At 40.3% G+C, this 12,940-nt stretch overlaps 1 pseudogene; it reads left to right on the top strand.

Annotated features, from left to right (window-relative positions):
• The first annotated feature begins 686 nt into the window (after positions 1-686).
• The window catches only part of LOC131810962 (large ribosomal subunit protein eL8-like), a 46,241-nt pseudogene continuing 33,987 nt past the window's right edge, over positions 687-12,940 (top strand).

Here is a 12,940-nt window from a genome sequence, read left to right as displayed (position 1 = left end):
AGTAAAATGTATTTCTGATCAAAGGTCAGATTTCAAAAGGTTTAAAAGCCATTGCTCTAGAGGACAAAGCTATTTCTGTGTTGTTGTCTCTCTATACAGGAAGAATAAAAATCACACTTTGACCGTTACAGGATGCCACATTTTGCCTTTTTGTATGTGCTTGAAAAGGCAGTTTGAACTAAAGGAGTTGGATTGGGAGACTAACCCACTTCTCTCCTTTGTGTTGGAGTTAGCCATATCAAGATCTCTTAGTAGCAAAGGGAAAACTCCTGGCAGATGTAGATGGAATTTAGGCTAGGGAAAACAGAGCAGGAAGGAAGTACACAAATGACAAATGTGTGAGCAAAGAAATGAAATGCTTTTCTCCAACGGTGTGGAAGGAAAATTATAACAGTTAAAAACTGGTATGCTGGGTATCAAGTCGTTTCTGTCAGCAGGTATTAGTGAAATGGATCCTGAAAACGGCCCGGATCCGCAAGGAATAGTTGTCATAATCCCGCAACACCAACTTGTTCCCCACTCTGATGACTATTCACTTCTTCCCATTCCAAAGCTTTGACCTTGAACTATTTGCAATTTCTGATCTCAAGAAATAGCTCCCAAGCTTCCCTCGTTAAGTCAAGCCTAATGCTTGATTCCTTGTGTTTAAAAACACTCAGTGCTGCTCTCTCCTCCTGCCTTCTGAGATGCCAAAAGAAAAGAAAACAAAGGGGAGGAAGACAGCCTGGGCTCCTGCTGTCCTGAAGAAGCAGGAGGCCAAGAAGGTGGTCAATCCTCTTTTGGAGAAAAGGACCAAGAATTTGGGCATCAGACAGGACATCCAGCCCAAAAGAGACCTCACTCGTTTTGTCAAATCACTACATCTGGCTCCAGTGGCAAAGGGCTATTCCCTGTAAATGTCTCAAAGTGCCTCATGTGATTGACCAGTTCGCCCAGGCCTTGGACAGCCAAAAAGCTACTCAACTGCTTACACTCACCCACAGACACAGACCAGACACAAAGTAATAGAGGAAGCAGGAATCGGCCGGGGTTGAGAAGAAAGCTACTGGCGAAGCAGATATCCCCACTAAGAGGCCGCCTGTCCTTCAAGCTGGGGTTAATATGTCACCACCTTGGTAGAAAACAAGGCGGCTCAACTGGTAGTGATTGTCCATGATGTGGATCCCATTAAAATGGTTGTCTTCCTGCCTGTCCTGTGTTGTAAGATGGGGGTTCCCTACTGCATTACTCCAGGCCAGGCTGGAGTGTTTGGTCCCCAGGAAGACATGCACCATTCTGGCTTCCACTGGTTAACTATGAAGACAAAGGAGCTCTGGCTAAGCTGGTAGAATCTATCAGGACCAATTACAAAGACAGATAGGATGAGATCCGCCATCACCGAGGAGGCAAGATCCTGGATCCTAAATCGGTGGCTTGCATTGCCACGCTGGAAAAGGTAAAAAGGCTAAAGAACTGGCCAGACTGGGCTAAGTGTATGCTGTTGAATTTCCTGTACGTAAAAGTGATAAAAAATTCTCTTCCACAAAAAAATAAAAATAAAAACATGCAGTGCTCACTTTTGGACATCTCCATCTACACCAGTCATGTAGGAGGAATGTACTTTAATCTGTTTCTTTCCTGTCTAGTCAACTTCTGTGATTTTAAAATATGGTCTGGGGAATATTGTTTTAAATTCAACAGCATCGTTAGCAAGAGTTCTTTTTAAAAAGTCAGTGCGTATTGGGTGGATGGATGGATGGGGGGGTGAAAGGATGGATGGGTGGATGGATGGATGGGGGGGTGTGTGTGAAAGGATGGATGGGTGGATGGATGGATGGGTGGGTGGATGGATGGATGGATAGAGGCCGAGTGAGTAAGTCTCTCTTCTAAGTTCCCGCCTGCCAGGCTCAGGGGGTCTCCTCCAGCCAGTTTCCTGGTTCTGACCATCAGCGTTCCACTGTGCTGCCATCTAGCGGTATCACACTTCCGTGTGAGAAAGGTCCTTGCCAGAAAACAAGGCTGGTCTGCAAAATGAAAGTGAATGTTACAGTTCTTTTTCTGGATCCAGCCGCTTATGGCTCCTCATTCGGCTATCTTTAATAGTAATAGCACTTCACCTTGATGCTTAACACATATACAAAGAACACTCACAGGATTATATAAATCGATGTCACCAGCTCTGGCACCCTATGGTACGATAGGTTCTTCTCAGTACAATAAATGCCAAAGGTCTCGGCATGTTTTGACGCACAGTCAATAGGCTCGTGATTTCTAAAAATGTGATAACCAGCTGTTTTTAGGGGAAAGTATAACCACTTTATTGCTTCCAAACTTTAGTTTCAATTTGATGACGCTTAAAAAAAAAACCACACTTTTCCCCTCTATATAAACACTAACATCTTAATTGTAACAAAACCCACATTTATCCCAGAATATAATCATATAAAAATAAAATGGTTGCAAAGTTTAGGAAACCAGATGTGTAAAATAGGGACTCCACACCTGGGCATCCTGCCCCCTAGCCAAGTTGACACACAAAATCAACCATCACATGAGTGTGGTGTGAGCCTCCTTTGATACGTTGTAACTGTTCTGTCATGGACTCTTTTCATCTGTAGACTCATGTGCTTCAGTTCTGAGACATTGTATTGATTTTTTGTTTTGAACCCTCTCTTCTGCATTTTCTTCTCTATTTCTGGATTGCTATGATTTAGATTTTAGAACTTCTGGCTGGACTGCCAAAGTTTCTATCCACTTTTACCATTTTTTCACCTTGTTTACTGGAAAACTTCCTTAATTTTTTCTTTCAACACTTTTCTTGAGTTTTTAGTCTCATTATCATGTTTTTAGTTTTAAGAGATTTTCTTTTTCCTTTGAGGGATCTCTGCAGTCTTCTAAAACAGTATCCTATTCTTGTTTCACAGGCGGTATCTTTTCTTATCTCTGGCTATTAACCACAGCATTCCTTTCAAAAAGTGTTGTTTTTTTTTTTTTTTTCTCTCGAATGGTCCGTTTCCTCTGAGTTGCTTTTTTTTTTCTGCTTATTTCTTTGGTTTCTCTCTTCCATATTGGAGACTTCCCTTGGATGTCTGGTTGTTTTCATTTCCTCAAGAGTAAGGAACTAAAAATCTGCTTGCTGGGCCTGAGCAGGGAGGGGAAAGGGAACATTTCACAATGGAGTAGTTGGGGATTTCTACTGTCAGTCTCTTTAGACTTGGTTTAGTGGGCTGGTCAAATTCCTTGAACACTTTTCTGGTCTCCTTTCATACAAACAAGGTTGACAGTTGCTGACTGGGAAAAAAGGCCAAGGTATCTCAGGACCTGTTTTCAGTACTATGTGCTCCATTCACAGTTCTACCTGGTGGCGTCTGTGCTCATCTCTCCTGACAATGAACCCCCATTCTCACAAGGGCTCCCCGATGGCCCAAATACGGAGTAGGGAGGAGACCCGGGGTCCAATTACTTAATCGATTCTCAGACAGCTGTCCTATTTCCAGCTCTTTTCTATTTCAACTTCCTGACCTCCACAGGTGCCAGAGGCTGCCACTACTGGACCCCACCGGAGATCCTGCAGGGTAAATGAGAATGAATGTCAGCTTTCTGGGCTGCTGCCTGATGATTCTGTTTTGGGGAGTTTGGGGGAAGCCATGTATCACCCCATCTGTTTTGTAGCTTCAAAATCTTGCTTCTCTCATCTCCTTTCTGTCTTCTCTCCATCCTGGTGAGTTTCTGCCTTCCTGACACCCCCTTCGCTGCTGTTTTAGTAGGGTCTGGAGAAAGAGCAAAAGTAGATGACTGCCTGTAACTACTGTCTTTACCCGGAAGGCCTAGAGTGGGATCTTTAAAAATAATGTCTGTTGATGAAGTTTCTATTCATTTAAAAATTCTTTAAATGTTTTTAAAGTAGGGAAATTCAGATTTTTTTTTTTTTTTAGTCGAACATAATTAACTTTGTGTAGATGATTTCTTCCCTTGTTTCTAAACTTCAGAACTCTTTGTCCTATGTTAAGATTTGGTAAATATTTACTTGGGTCTGTCCGAAGTAACCATGGGGTTTTTTGGCACCAGCTTCCCATTTTCTAGTGGTGACTTTGTCCTATCCCTCCTTCTGAAGTGTTCCCAGGGCCTTTGAGAATCCCCATGATGCCCTCTGTTCACTAATATTCTCAGCCAAGACCCTTTCCTTCCTTCTGTGTTGGCTCCCAATGCTTCAAGCTTCTCCAGTCCCTTCCACCATATCAAAATGTACTTGTCCAGGGTCTTCTTTCATTATACTCTGCTCTTTCTTAGCTAACTAAAGGCACCAAGAACTGCTCAGAGGAACTTTACATTCATTATTGATTTAATCCTTATGACAACCTAGTGTGATAGATATTATTAGTCCCATTTCATAGATTAATACACTGAGGCTTAGAGAAGTTAAGCCTCTCTTATCCAGGATCGGGAGACTGGTAAGTCAAGGCAGTACAACAGCTTTAAAGACTGCGTACGTTCTCCCTACTTACTGTGCTAACTCACACAGTGAGACATTTAACAAATTTTAATGGCTATTTTTAAGACCATATTTTAACCTAAACAGCAAGCCTAGGAGTGAACATTTCAAAGACAGCAAAAGTTTTGGGCAGCAGGGCCATGTAGGGTTACCTTTCTTCTCCCATCCACCCCCACAGAATGCAGTGTCGATTTGGCATTTTTAACACTGCAGCTAAAGATTATAAAAATAAAGCCATCTACAATCATGAAAAGATCTGTGGGAGCTCCGTTATAAACTATAGCACTCGGGCCGAGAAAGACAAGCTTTTAAGCAGGGTATTTAGATATGTTGGCGTGTTATTAGACACATACTTGGGCCCATCCTCCACTTCACCTCTGTGTTTTCAATTCAAAAAAGGATTTTTATTCTTCACGGAAACAAATGATATCAAAATCACAAGGCATCTTCTCTGATTATTTCCATCTAAGGTTATATAAACACACAGTATTTATGATTTCATACACATTTTTTATCCTTACTGGGCTACGTTGGTTTCCAGGAATGAATAGCAGAGTATTCTAGATCTCCTCCAGGGATTTCTCATTACCCCCTCCTGTAACCCAGAATGCTCAGCTCCTCCACCTCTGACACCAAGTTGATCAGATCCCCTAGTTTCACACACAAATACACACATTAAAGGACGATGGTGTGCACTGCATGGGACATCAGAATAATAAGACAGACTCTTTCTTCCAAAAGCTCGTGTTCTAGAAAAGAGAGACATATAATATGTGATAAAAATGTAGGAAAAAAATTTTAATTTTTTTCCAGGTGAACTCCATGACCAGCATGGGACTTGAACTCACAACCCTGAGATCAGGTTCACATGCTCCATGGACTGAGCCAGCCAGGCGCCCCAAGGAAAAAATATTTTTAAAATCCATTCCTGAATTTCCTTTTTATACTTCCAGACAAAGAATGAGAGTTTTGAACTCTTTTCTTCCTTTCTGCTCCAACCCCCCATCAAAACAAAACAAAACAAAACAAAACACCAACAACCCTGAATCTTCTCATACCTCCTCTTCTCTCAGTAAATGGCAGTGGGAGAGGGAGAGAGAATTCCAGGCAGACTCCCCGCTGAGCAGGAGCTGGAGGCAGGGCTAGATCTCACCAACCATGAGATCATGACCTGAGCCCAAATCAACTGTCTGGCGCTTAACGGACCGAGTCACCAGGCACCCCTTGTCACACTGATTTAAGCACCTTCATTTCTTTCTTGGACTGCTACAAATACTTCTCAAATGGTCTCTGCTTTCCTTTCTTCCATTTTTGCTTCATGACAATCTGTTCTTCACACAGCAGACGGAAGCTCCCTTAAAAGTGCACATCAGCTTCTGTTTCAACCATATGGAGTAACTGGGTCTGAAGAACACTGGACAAAAATGTCTTTAATGCCCGCTTTCACACATTAGACAACCGGCAGCCCAGGCCTGTGGCCTCTGACAGAAAGGAAACAATCCAATGAACCATGAGATTGTCCCAGGTCTCTTTAGGCAGTTTCCAGGTGTGGTGGAGATGGCAGGAATCCACACAGACCCCAGGAGTCTTACTGGATTGGACAGACAGGAATGACAGCTGGGAGAGGCCAAAGCAGCTAGAATTCACACAGCACCATTTCTAAAAAAGATTTTACTTTCCACTTCAAATTTCCTTGGCTACTATGTTGCAAATCAACTGACCCTGTTGGAGTGTGTCTATTTCTTAGCTTCAATTTCAGTTCCCTTTATCTATTTATCAATCATTACATCTTTACCACAGAGTCTAAATTAGTACAGCTTTAAACAGCCCTGTGATGAGGTGGCATGTAGCTTCCAGCTTTCTTCTTTTTCAAGGCCGTTAGTGTAGGTCTTTTATATTTCCAGAAAATTTTTAGAATAGCTTGTCAATTCCTTGAAAAAAAGCCTGTTCGGATATTTACTAGAATTGTGTTGAATTCAAAGATCACTTTTGGATGACTATTAATCTAATTATATTATATTTTCTAATGTGTGATGATGATATAACCTTCTACTTGTTTAGATTTTCTCTTTGTTTTAATAAGTTTTTTTTTTTTATTTATTTGTCAGAAAGAGAGAAAGCAAGCATAAGCGGGGGGAGTGGCGAGGGAGAGGGAGAAGCAGGCTCCCTACTGAGCAAGGAGCCCCACACCAGGACTTGATCTCAGGACCCTGGGATCATAACTTCAGCCAAAGGCAGATGCTTAACCCACTGAGTCACCCAGGTGTCCCTAGATTTTCTTTACTATCTCTTATCAATGTTTGTATTTATCACTGTAGAAGTCTTACACAATTTTTGTAAATTTAATCTTACGTAGTTCATTTTTCATACTATTATAAATGGTATCTTAAAATTTCGTTTTCTAATTATTTGCTGGTGAATAGAAATATGATTATTTTTTTATATTAAGCTTATATTCTATGACCTTGTTAAAATTCACATATTAAATCTTCTAGTTTTTTGTACATTCACTTTGTTGTTTCTGTATAAACTATCCTATCATTTGTAAATAAACAGTTTTACTTCCTCCTTTAATTCCATTATGGCCAGGAAACATACTCTGTAAAATTTCAATTTTTTTTTTGGACATTTCGCGAGACTTGTTTTATGGTTTAGTATGTACCCATATTCAAAACTTTTCCAGAGGGGCACCTGGGTGGCTCAGTGGGTTAAAGCCTCTGCCTTCGGCTCAGGTCATGATCCCAGGGTCCTGGGATTGAGCTCCACATCAGGCTCTCTTCTCGGCAGAGAGCTTGCTTCCCTTCCTCTCTCTGCCTACCTCTACTTGTGATCTCTCTCTGTCAAATAAATAAATAAATCTTTCAAAAAAAAAAAACCAAAACACTTTTCTAGATGCACTTTAAAAATGTTTTTCCAATGGGGCGCCTGGGTGGTGTGGTCAGTTAACCTTCTGACTTTTGGTTTTGGCTCAGGTTGTGATCTCAGGGTCATGGGATGAGTCCCACATTGGGCTCCCACATTGGGCTCCCTCATCTGTCTCCACACTCGGCATGGATTCTGATTAACTTTCTCCCTCTTCCTCTGCCCCTCCCTGCTGCATGCTCTCTCTCTCTCAAGTAAATAAATAAATCCTTAAAAATGTTTTTCCATGTCTTCTGGCATCTATTGTTTCTTGTGAAATATCATTTCCATGATGAAATACCATCATCCATCATTGCTCATCTACACGAAATGTTTTTTCTTTTTGGTATCTCTTTTAGTTTTTGGTAGCTGGACTATGATGTACTTAGTTGTGACTTTCTTGTATTTTTCTATTTATCTTGCCTGGAATGTGTTGAGCTTCTTGAGTAGGTAAGTTATTTCCACAAATATGTGGAAATTTTAACTGTTTTTTTCTTTAGCTCTTTTTTTGGTCCCATTCTCTTTCTTTTCTCATTCCGAGACTCAATGTGCACTTGTATCAGATCACTTCAAATGTCCCATTATTTGTTTATTATTTGTAATGTTCATGATTTGTAATCATTTAATTATTTCCCTTCCTTTTCCAGGACATATCATTTCTAATGATTTTTTTTTCAAATTCATGACTCTAGTGGTCATGAGAATATCCTCCCAGGCCACCAGCTACCAGGAGCATACTTGAGTGAGGACCTGAGCTATTATATTGTGAAATATTGTAAAATTCATTCCTGTTTGTGCTTAGGCCACACCTCTCATGGGTTGCTGCTGTACAAACACTGAGGAACCCTGTGAGGGCTCCTGTTGTTTTGAGGACTCCCCATTAGGCTTCCTGAACTTTCCTTAGACTACATGACACCTAAATTTCCTTCCTTCTCTCCTTCATTCCAGGTCAGACTTGTAGTGTGATAGGACAGCTATCACAGCCTCCCCGAGTCCCCTTCCCATTTTCTATATGAAGCATTTTCTCTGAACCCATTCTTAATGTCTGCTTTGAGGGGCACCTGGAGTAACACAGGTGAAATCAGGAGTGGTCTGAGAAAGCAGGAGGTAAGATGAAGATTTAAGTCGGGCTTGCCTGCCACCTGGCATACGAATAGAATATGACCCTTGGCAGGTGGAACAAGGAAAGTCTCTAGCAGAAGGCAGAGCTCAGCTCCTGAAAGCTTTAGTGGTGGTGAACCAGGAAAATCCATCAATGGAGAGCAATGTTAAAGGTAAGGTAATACGGACATACGTGCACACTGTGTTCTGGGACCTACTGCTGCATCTGCACATTGAGGGTACACTTGCCATGAATGTGTGGCAGGGAAAAAGGCAAACCTGCTCCTGGGAAACACAGGACGCTTCCGATGGCTGACGTTGGCTCAAGGATTCTCTACTGTTCTTTCCAAGCCTCCATTAGACTGCACAGACTGTCCATCTAGCAAATCTTCCTTTGGTCTCTCCTTCACTTGGAATCACACTTGAATCCAGGCTGAACCGCTGATCTTGGGGTCATGAGCAGGCAACCCTTGATCTCGGGGTCATGAGTTTGAGCCCTGCGTGGGGTATAGAGATCACTTAAATAAATAATTAAATAAAAACTTAAAAAGAAAAAGAAATTATACTTTCCAATTAGTGAATATATGTTTGGCTCTTTTTCATAGTTTCCATGTCTCTGTTGACATTCCTCATATATTAGTCAGTCATTGTCCCACTACTTTTCATCAATTTCTTAATGGAGAAAAAATAGCCCAATTTATTATCTAAACAAACTATCTTTTGATCTAAAATATAATTGTGAAGGGACAAATCTGTCAGAGGTTTTTAATTTTTTTTTAAAGATTTTTATTTATTTTTTGGTAGACAGCAAGAGAGGGAACACAAGCAGGGAAAGTGAGAGAGAGAGAAGCAGCCTTCCTGCCAAGCAGGGAGCCCGATGCAGGGCTCGATCCCAGAACCCGAGGATCATGACCTGAGCCGAAGGCAGACGCTTAACACCTGAGCCTCTCAGGTGCCCCAAGATGTTTTTGATTTTGAACTTCAAGATTTTAATCTAGTGATTCCACTTCTGAGTATATATCTAAAGGAAATAAAATGACTATTTTGATAAGATGCATGCATCCCATGTTCACTGCAGCATTACTTAAAATAGCTATGACCTGGGGCACCTTGGTGACTCAGTGGATTAAGCCTCTGCCTTTGGCTCAGGTCATGATCTCAGGGTCCTGGGATCAAGCCCCACATCGGGCTCTCTGCTCTGCAGGGAGTCTGCTTCCCCCCACCCCACCTCTCTCTGCCTACTCTCTCTGTCAAATAAAAAAATAAAATCTTAAAAAAAAAAATAGCCATGACCTGGGAACCACCCATCGGTGGATGAATGGTAAAGAAAGTAGTATATATATATATATATATGTATATATATATATATGTAATACATTATATACATATATACCTATATCTATATATAATGGACTATTTTTCAGCCATTAAAGTAAAAAAAGGAAATTCTGCTGTTTACAACTACATAGATGAAGCTTGAGGGCATTATGCAAGTGAAATAAGTCAGACAGAGAAAGATAAATGTACCATCTCATTTGTATGTGGAATCTAAAAAAAAACAAAGTCATGGAAGCAGGAATCCTGTTGGTGGTTGCCAAAGATAGAGGTTGGAGTTGGGGTGGAAAAAATAGGTGAAGGTGATCAGAAGGTACAAATTTTCAATTACAAGATAAATAAATTCTGAAGATATAATGTACAGCATGGTGACTGTAGTTAACAATACTGTATTGTATATTTGAAAGTTGCTAAGAGTAGATCTTAAAAGTTCTCATCATAAGAAAAAACATTGTAACTATCTGAGGGGATAGTATTACCTAAACTTATTGTGGTAATAGTTTTAATGACTAAAGTATGAGTTTCTTGGGGAAACGATTTCCTATGTGATTCTGAGAGGGCTGACCAATCATACAGGACATTGTCTTTACTACTATTGGGATGTGCCATAATTCAGAATGTATCCTCCCTCTAGACACCATGACTGGTTCAAGTGATAGGCACATGATTGAAGTCAAGCCAATTAGAACTCTTTGGGGAAGGTCAGTATGAGACGATGGAGGGAAAGAAGGTTTTGTTTGTTTCTCTGTTGTCATTAGTTTTATATTCAAATTAATTCTACAATGATTTCTTTTGTCTCTGCATGGAAATGAAGTCAATACAGAATAAAATATCTTAAGACATAAAGAGAGCCCAGGGACTCTTGGGTGGTTCAGTTGGTTAAGCATCTGCCTTTGCCTCAGGTCATGATCCCAGGGTCCTGGGACCAAGTCCATGCCAAACAAGAGCCAGCTTCTCTGCAGCTCCCTCTGCTTGTGCTTTGTCTCTTTCTCTCGATCTCTCTCTCTCTCAAATAAATAAATAAAATCTTGAAAAAAAAAAAAAAGAGAGAGAGCCCACTGAAGACATGGCATTTGGATCCAGCCATGCCTAGATCCAGCCATGTCCATCCCCAGAGACATCAGGTTACATGGTAATGAAATCTTTTCCTTATATTAGTTTAGGTAAAGTTCCTATTTCTTGTGAAAGAATCCTGGTTAATATAATTAATAAATATAACAATAAATATAATATGTATTCATTTGGTACTACAGTAGTATTTGTATAGCTAGGCCATAAAATACAATCTCTAATATACTGATCCTTCTGTGAATTACATTTCAATCTTGAAGAAATTGTATCTTTTCTTTCTAATATATTTTAGACAAATCCAACTCCAAATCATTTTTTTCCCACTAGACGTTAATGATGTCTTTCCCATCCATGCTCCTGATTTATACTGGATACCCTTCCTGGGTAATCTTATTCACGGCCATTGTTTCAGCAACCACCTCTATGCTGATAAACCTAATTTCACATGTCTTGTTTGATCCTCTCCTTAAAGCATTAAGAACCAGATACTCAATTGCCTTTGGCAAGAACGCTTTTTCCCATGCACCTCAAAGTTAACTTATCAAAATGAAATCAATCATCTTTCCCACTAACCATGCTTTTTCTTATAATTTATAATTATTAATTAGGGGCACATGGATGGCTCAGTCAGTTAAGAGTCTGCCTTCAGCTCAGGTCATGATCCCAGGGTCCTGGGATGGAGTTCTGCTTTGGGCTCCCTGCTCAGTAAGGAGTCTGCTTCTCTCTCTCCTCCTCCCCTTGCTCGTGCTCTCTTTCTCTCTCTGTCTCAGATAAGCAAATAAATAAATCTTTAACAAAGAAATAAAAATATTAATTAATGAACATAGAATCTATATGACCTCAGAAAGAAGATGATATCATTGACTCTGCCCTTCACCTTTTATATATAATCAAGCCAGCAAGTCCATTATTGATTTGGTCTCAGTGATTTAATAATTACTAATTATTTATTAAATCATCTTCTCTTTGCTACTACCACCATCTACTATAGACTAATTTTAGTCTTAGCCCGTCCTCCCTAGACATCTTCCATTTATGCCATAGCTCCATCTGAACTGAAAGGCTGTCTCTAAGGTGGCTTCCCATTATGCAGAAATTACAAACTTTTCTTGTAATTTTGTCTCCCTCTCCTGCTTCCCTTCCAGATGCTCAGTGTCCCCTGCTTTACACTGGAGCCATTGAGCTTGTTCCACAATATTATTCTGTAACTTGATTTTCTACCTTGACTCATACTGCTGTCTTTTGAGCTCTTCCCATTGCTATTGTCACTGTGACTTTCCTCTTTCTTTATGTATCAGTCCAGGCAGGAGCTACTACAGGAGGACACTCCTGAATCTCTGAAATGACATTAGAGACTCAAGTCTCTCAGAAATTTTGCGCCTATTCTTGATGATGATGATGATTGCTGCAGTAACCTTTTTTATTTGTCTCCTTCTCATTCATGCTTATGCTGTATTCAATATCTGGTAGGCAGGGTAAAATGACGAAAATATAGGCACACCTTGGAGATATTGCCCCCTTGATCCCAAAATATCACAATAAAAGAGAAAATCATGATAAAGTGAGTCAAATGAAATGTTTGGTTTCTCAGCACATGAAAGTTATGTTTATATTATGCTTTATATATATATATATATATATATATATATACACACAAATATACAAAGTCTATTCAGTATGTCATAGTATTATGTCTAAAAAAAGTACAAAGCTTAATTAAATAATACTTTGTTGCTGAAAAGTACTAACCATCATCTGAACTTTCAGGGAGTCATACTCTACCTGCTGTGGAGGGTCTTGTTTCCATGTTGATGGCTCCTGACTGATTAGGGTGGCTGTGGCAAAATCTTAACATGACAATGAAATTTTCCCCATTGAGTCATTTTTCTTTTCTTTTCTTTTTTTTAAGATTTTATTTATTTATTTGACAGACAGAGATCACAAGTAGGCAGAGAGGTGGCAGAGAGAGAGGAGGAGGAAGGCTCCCTGCTGAGCAGAGAGCCTGATGTGGGGCTCGATCCGAGGACCCTGTAATCATGACCTGAGCCAAAGGCAGAGGCT

The sequence above is a fragment of the Mustela lutreola genome, chromosome 11 (genome assembly GCF_030435805.1).
Source record: "Mustela lutreola isolate mMusLut2 chromosome 11, mMusLut2.pri, whole genome shotgun sequence".
In the NCBI taxonomy this organism is placed as follows: Eukaryota; Metazoa; Chordata; class Mammalia; order Carnivora; family Mustelidae; genus Mustela; species Mustela lutreola.
Note: the sequence above shows the minus strand (reverse complement) of the source record. Positions and strands in the feature narration are given on the sequence as shown.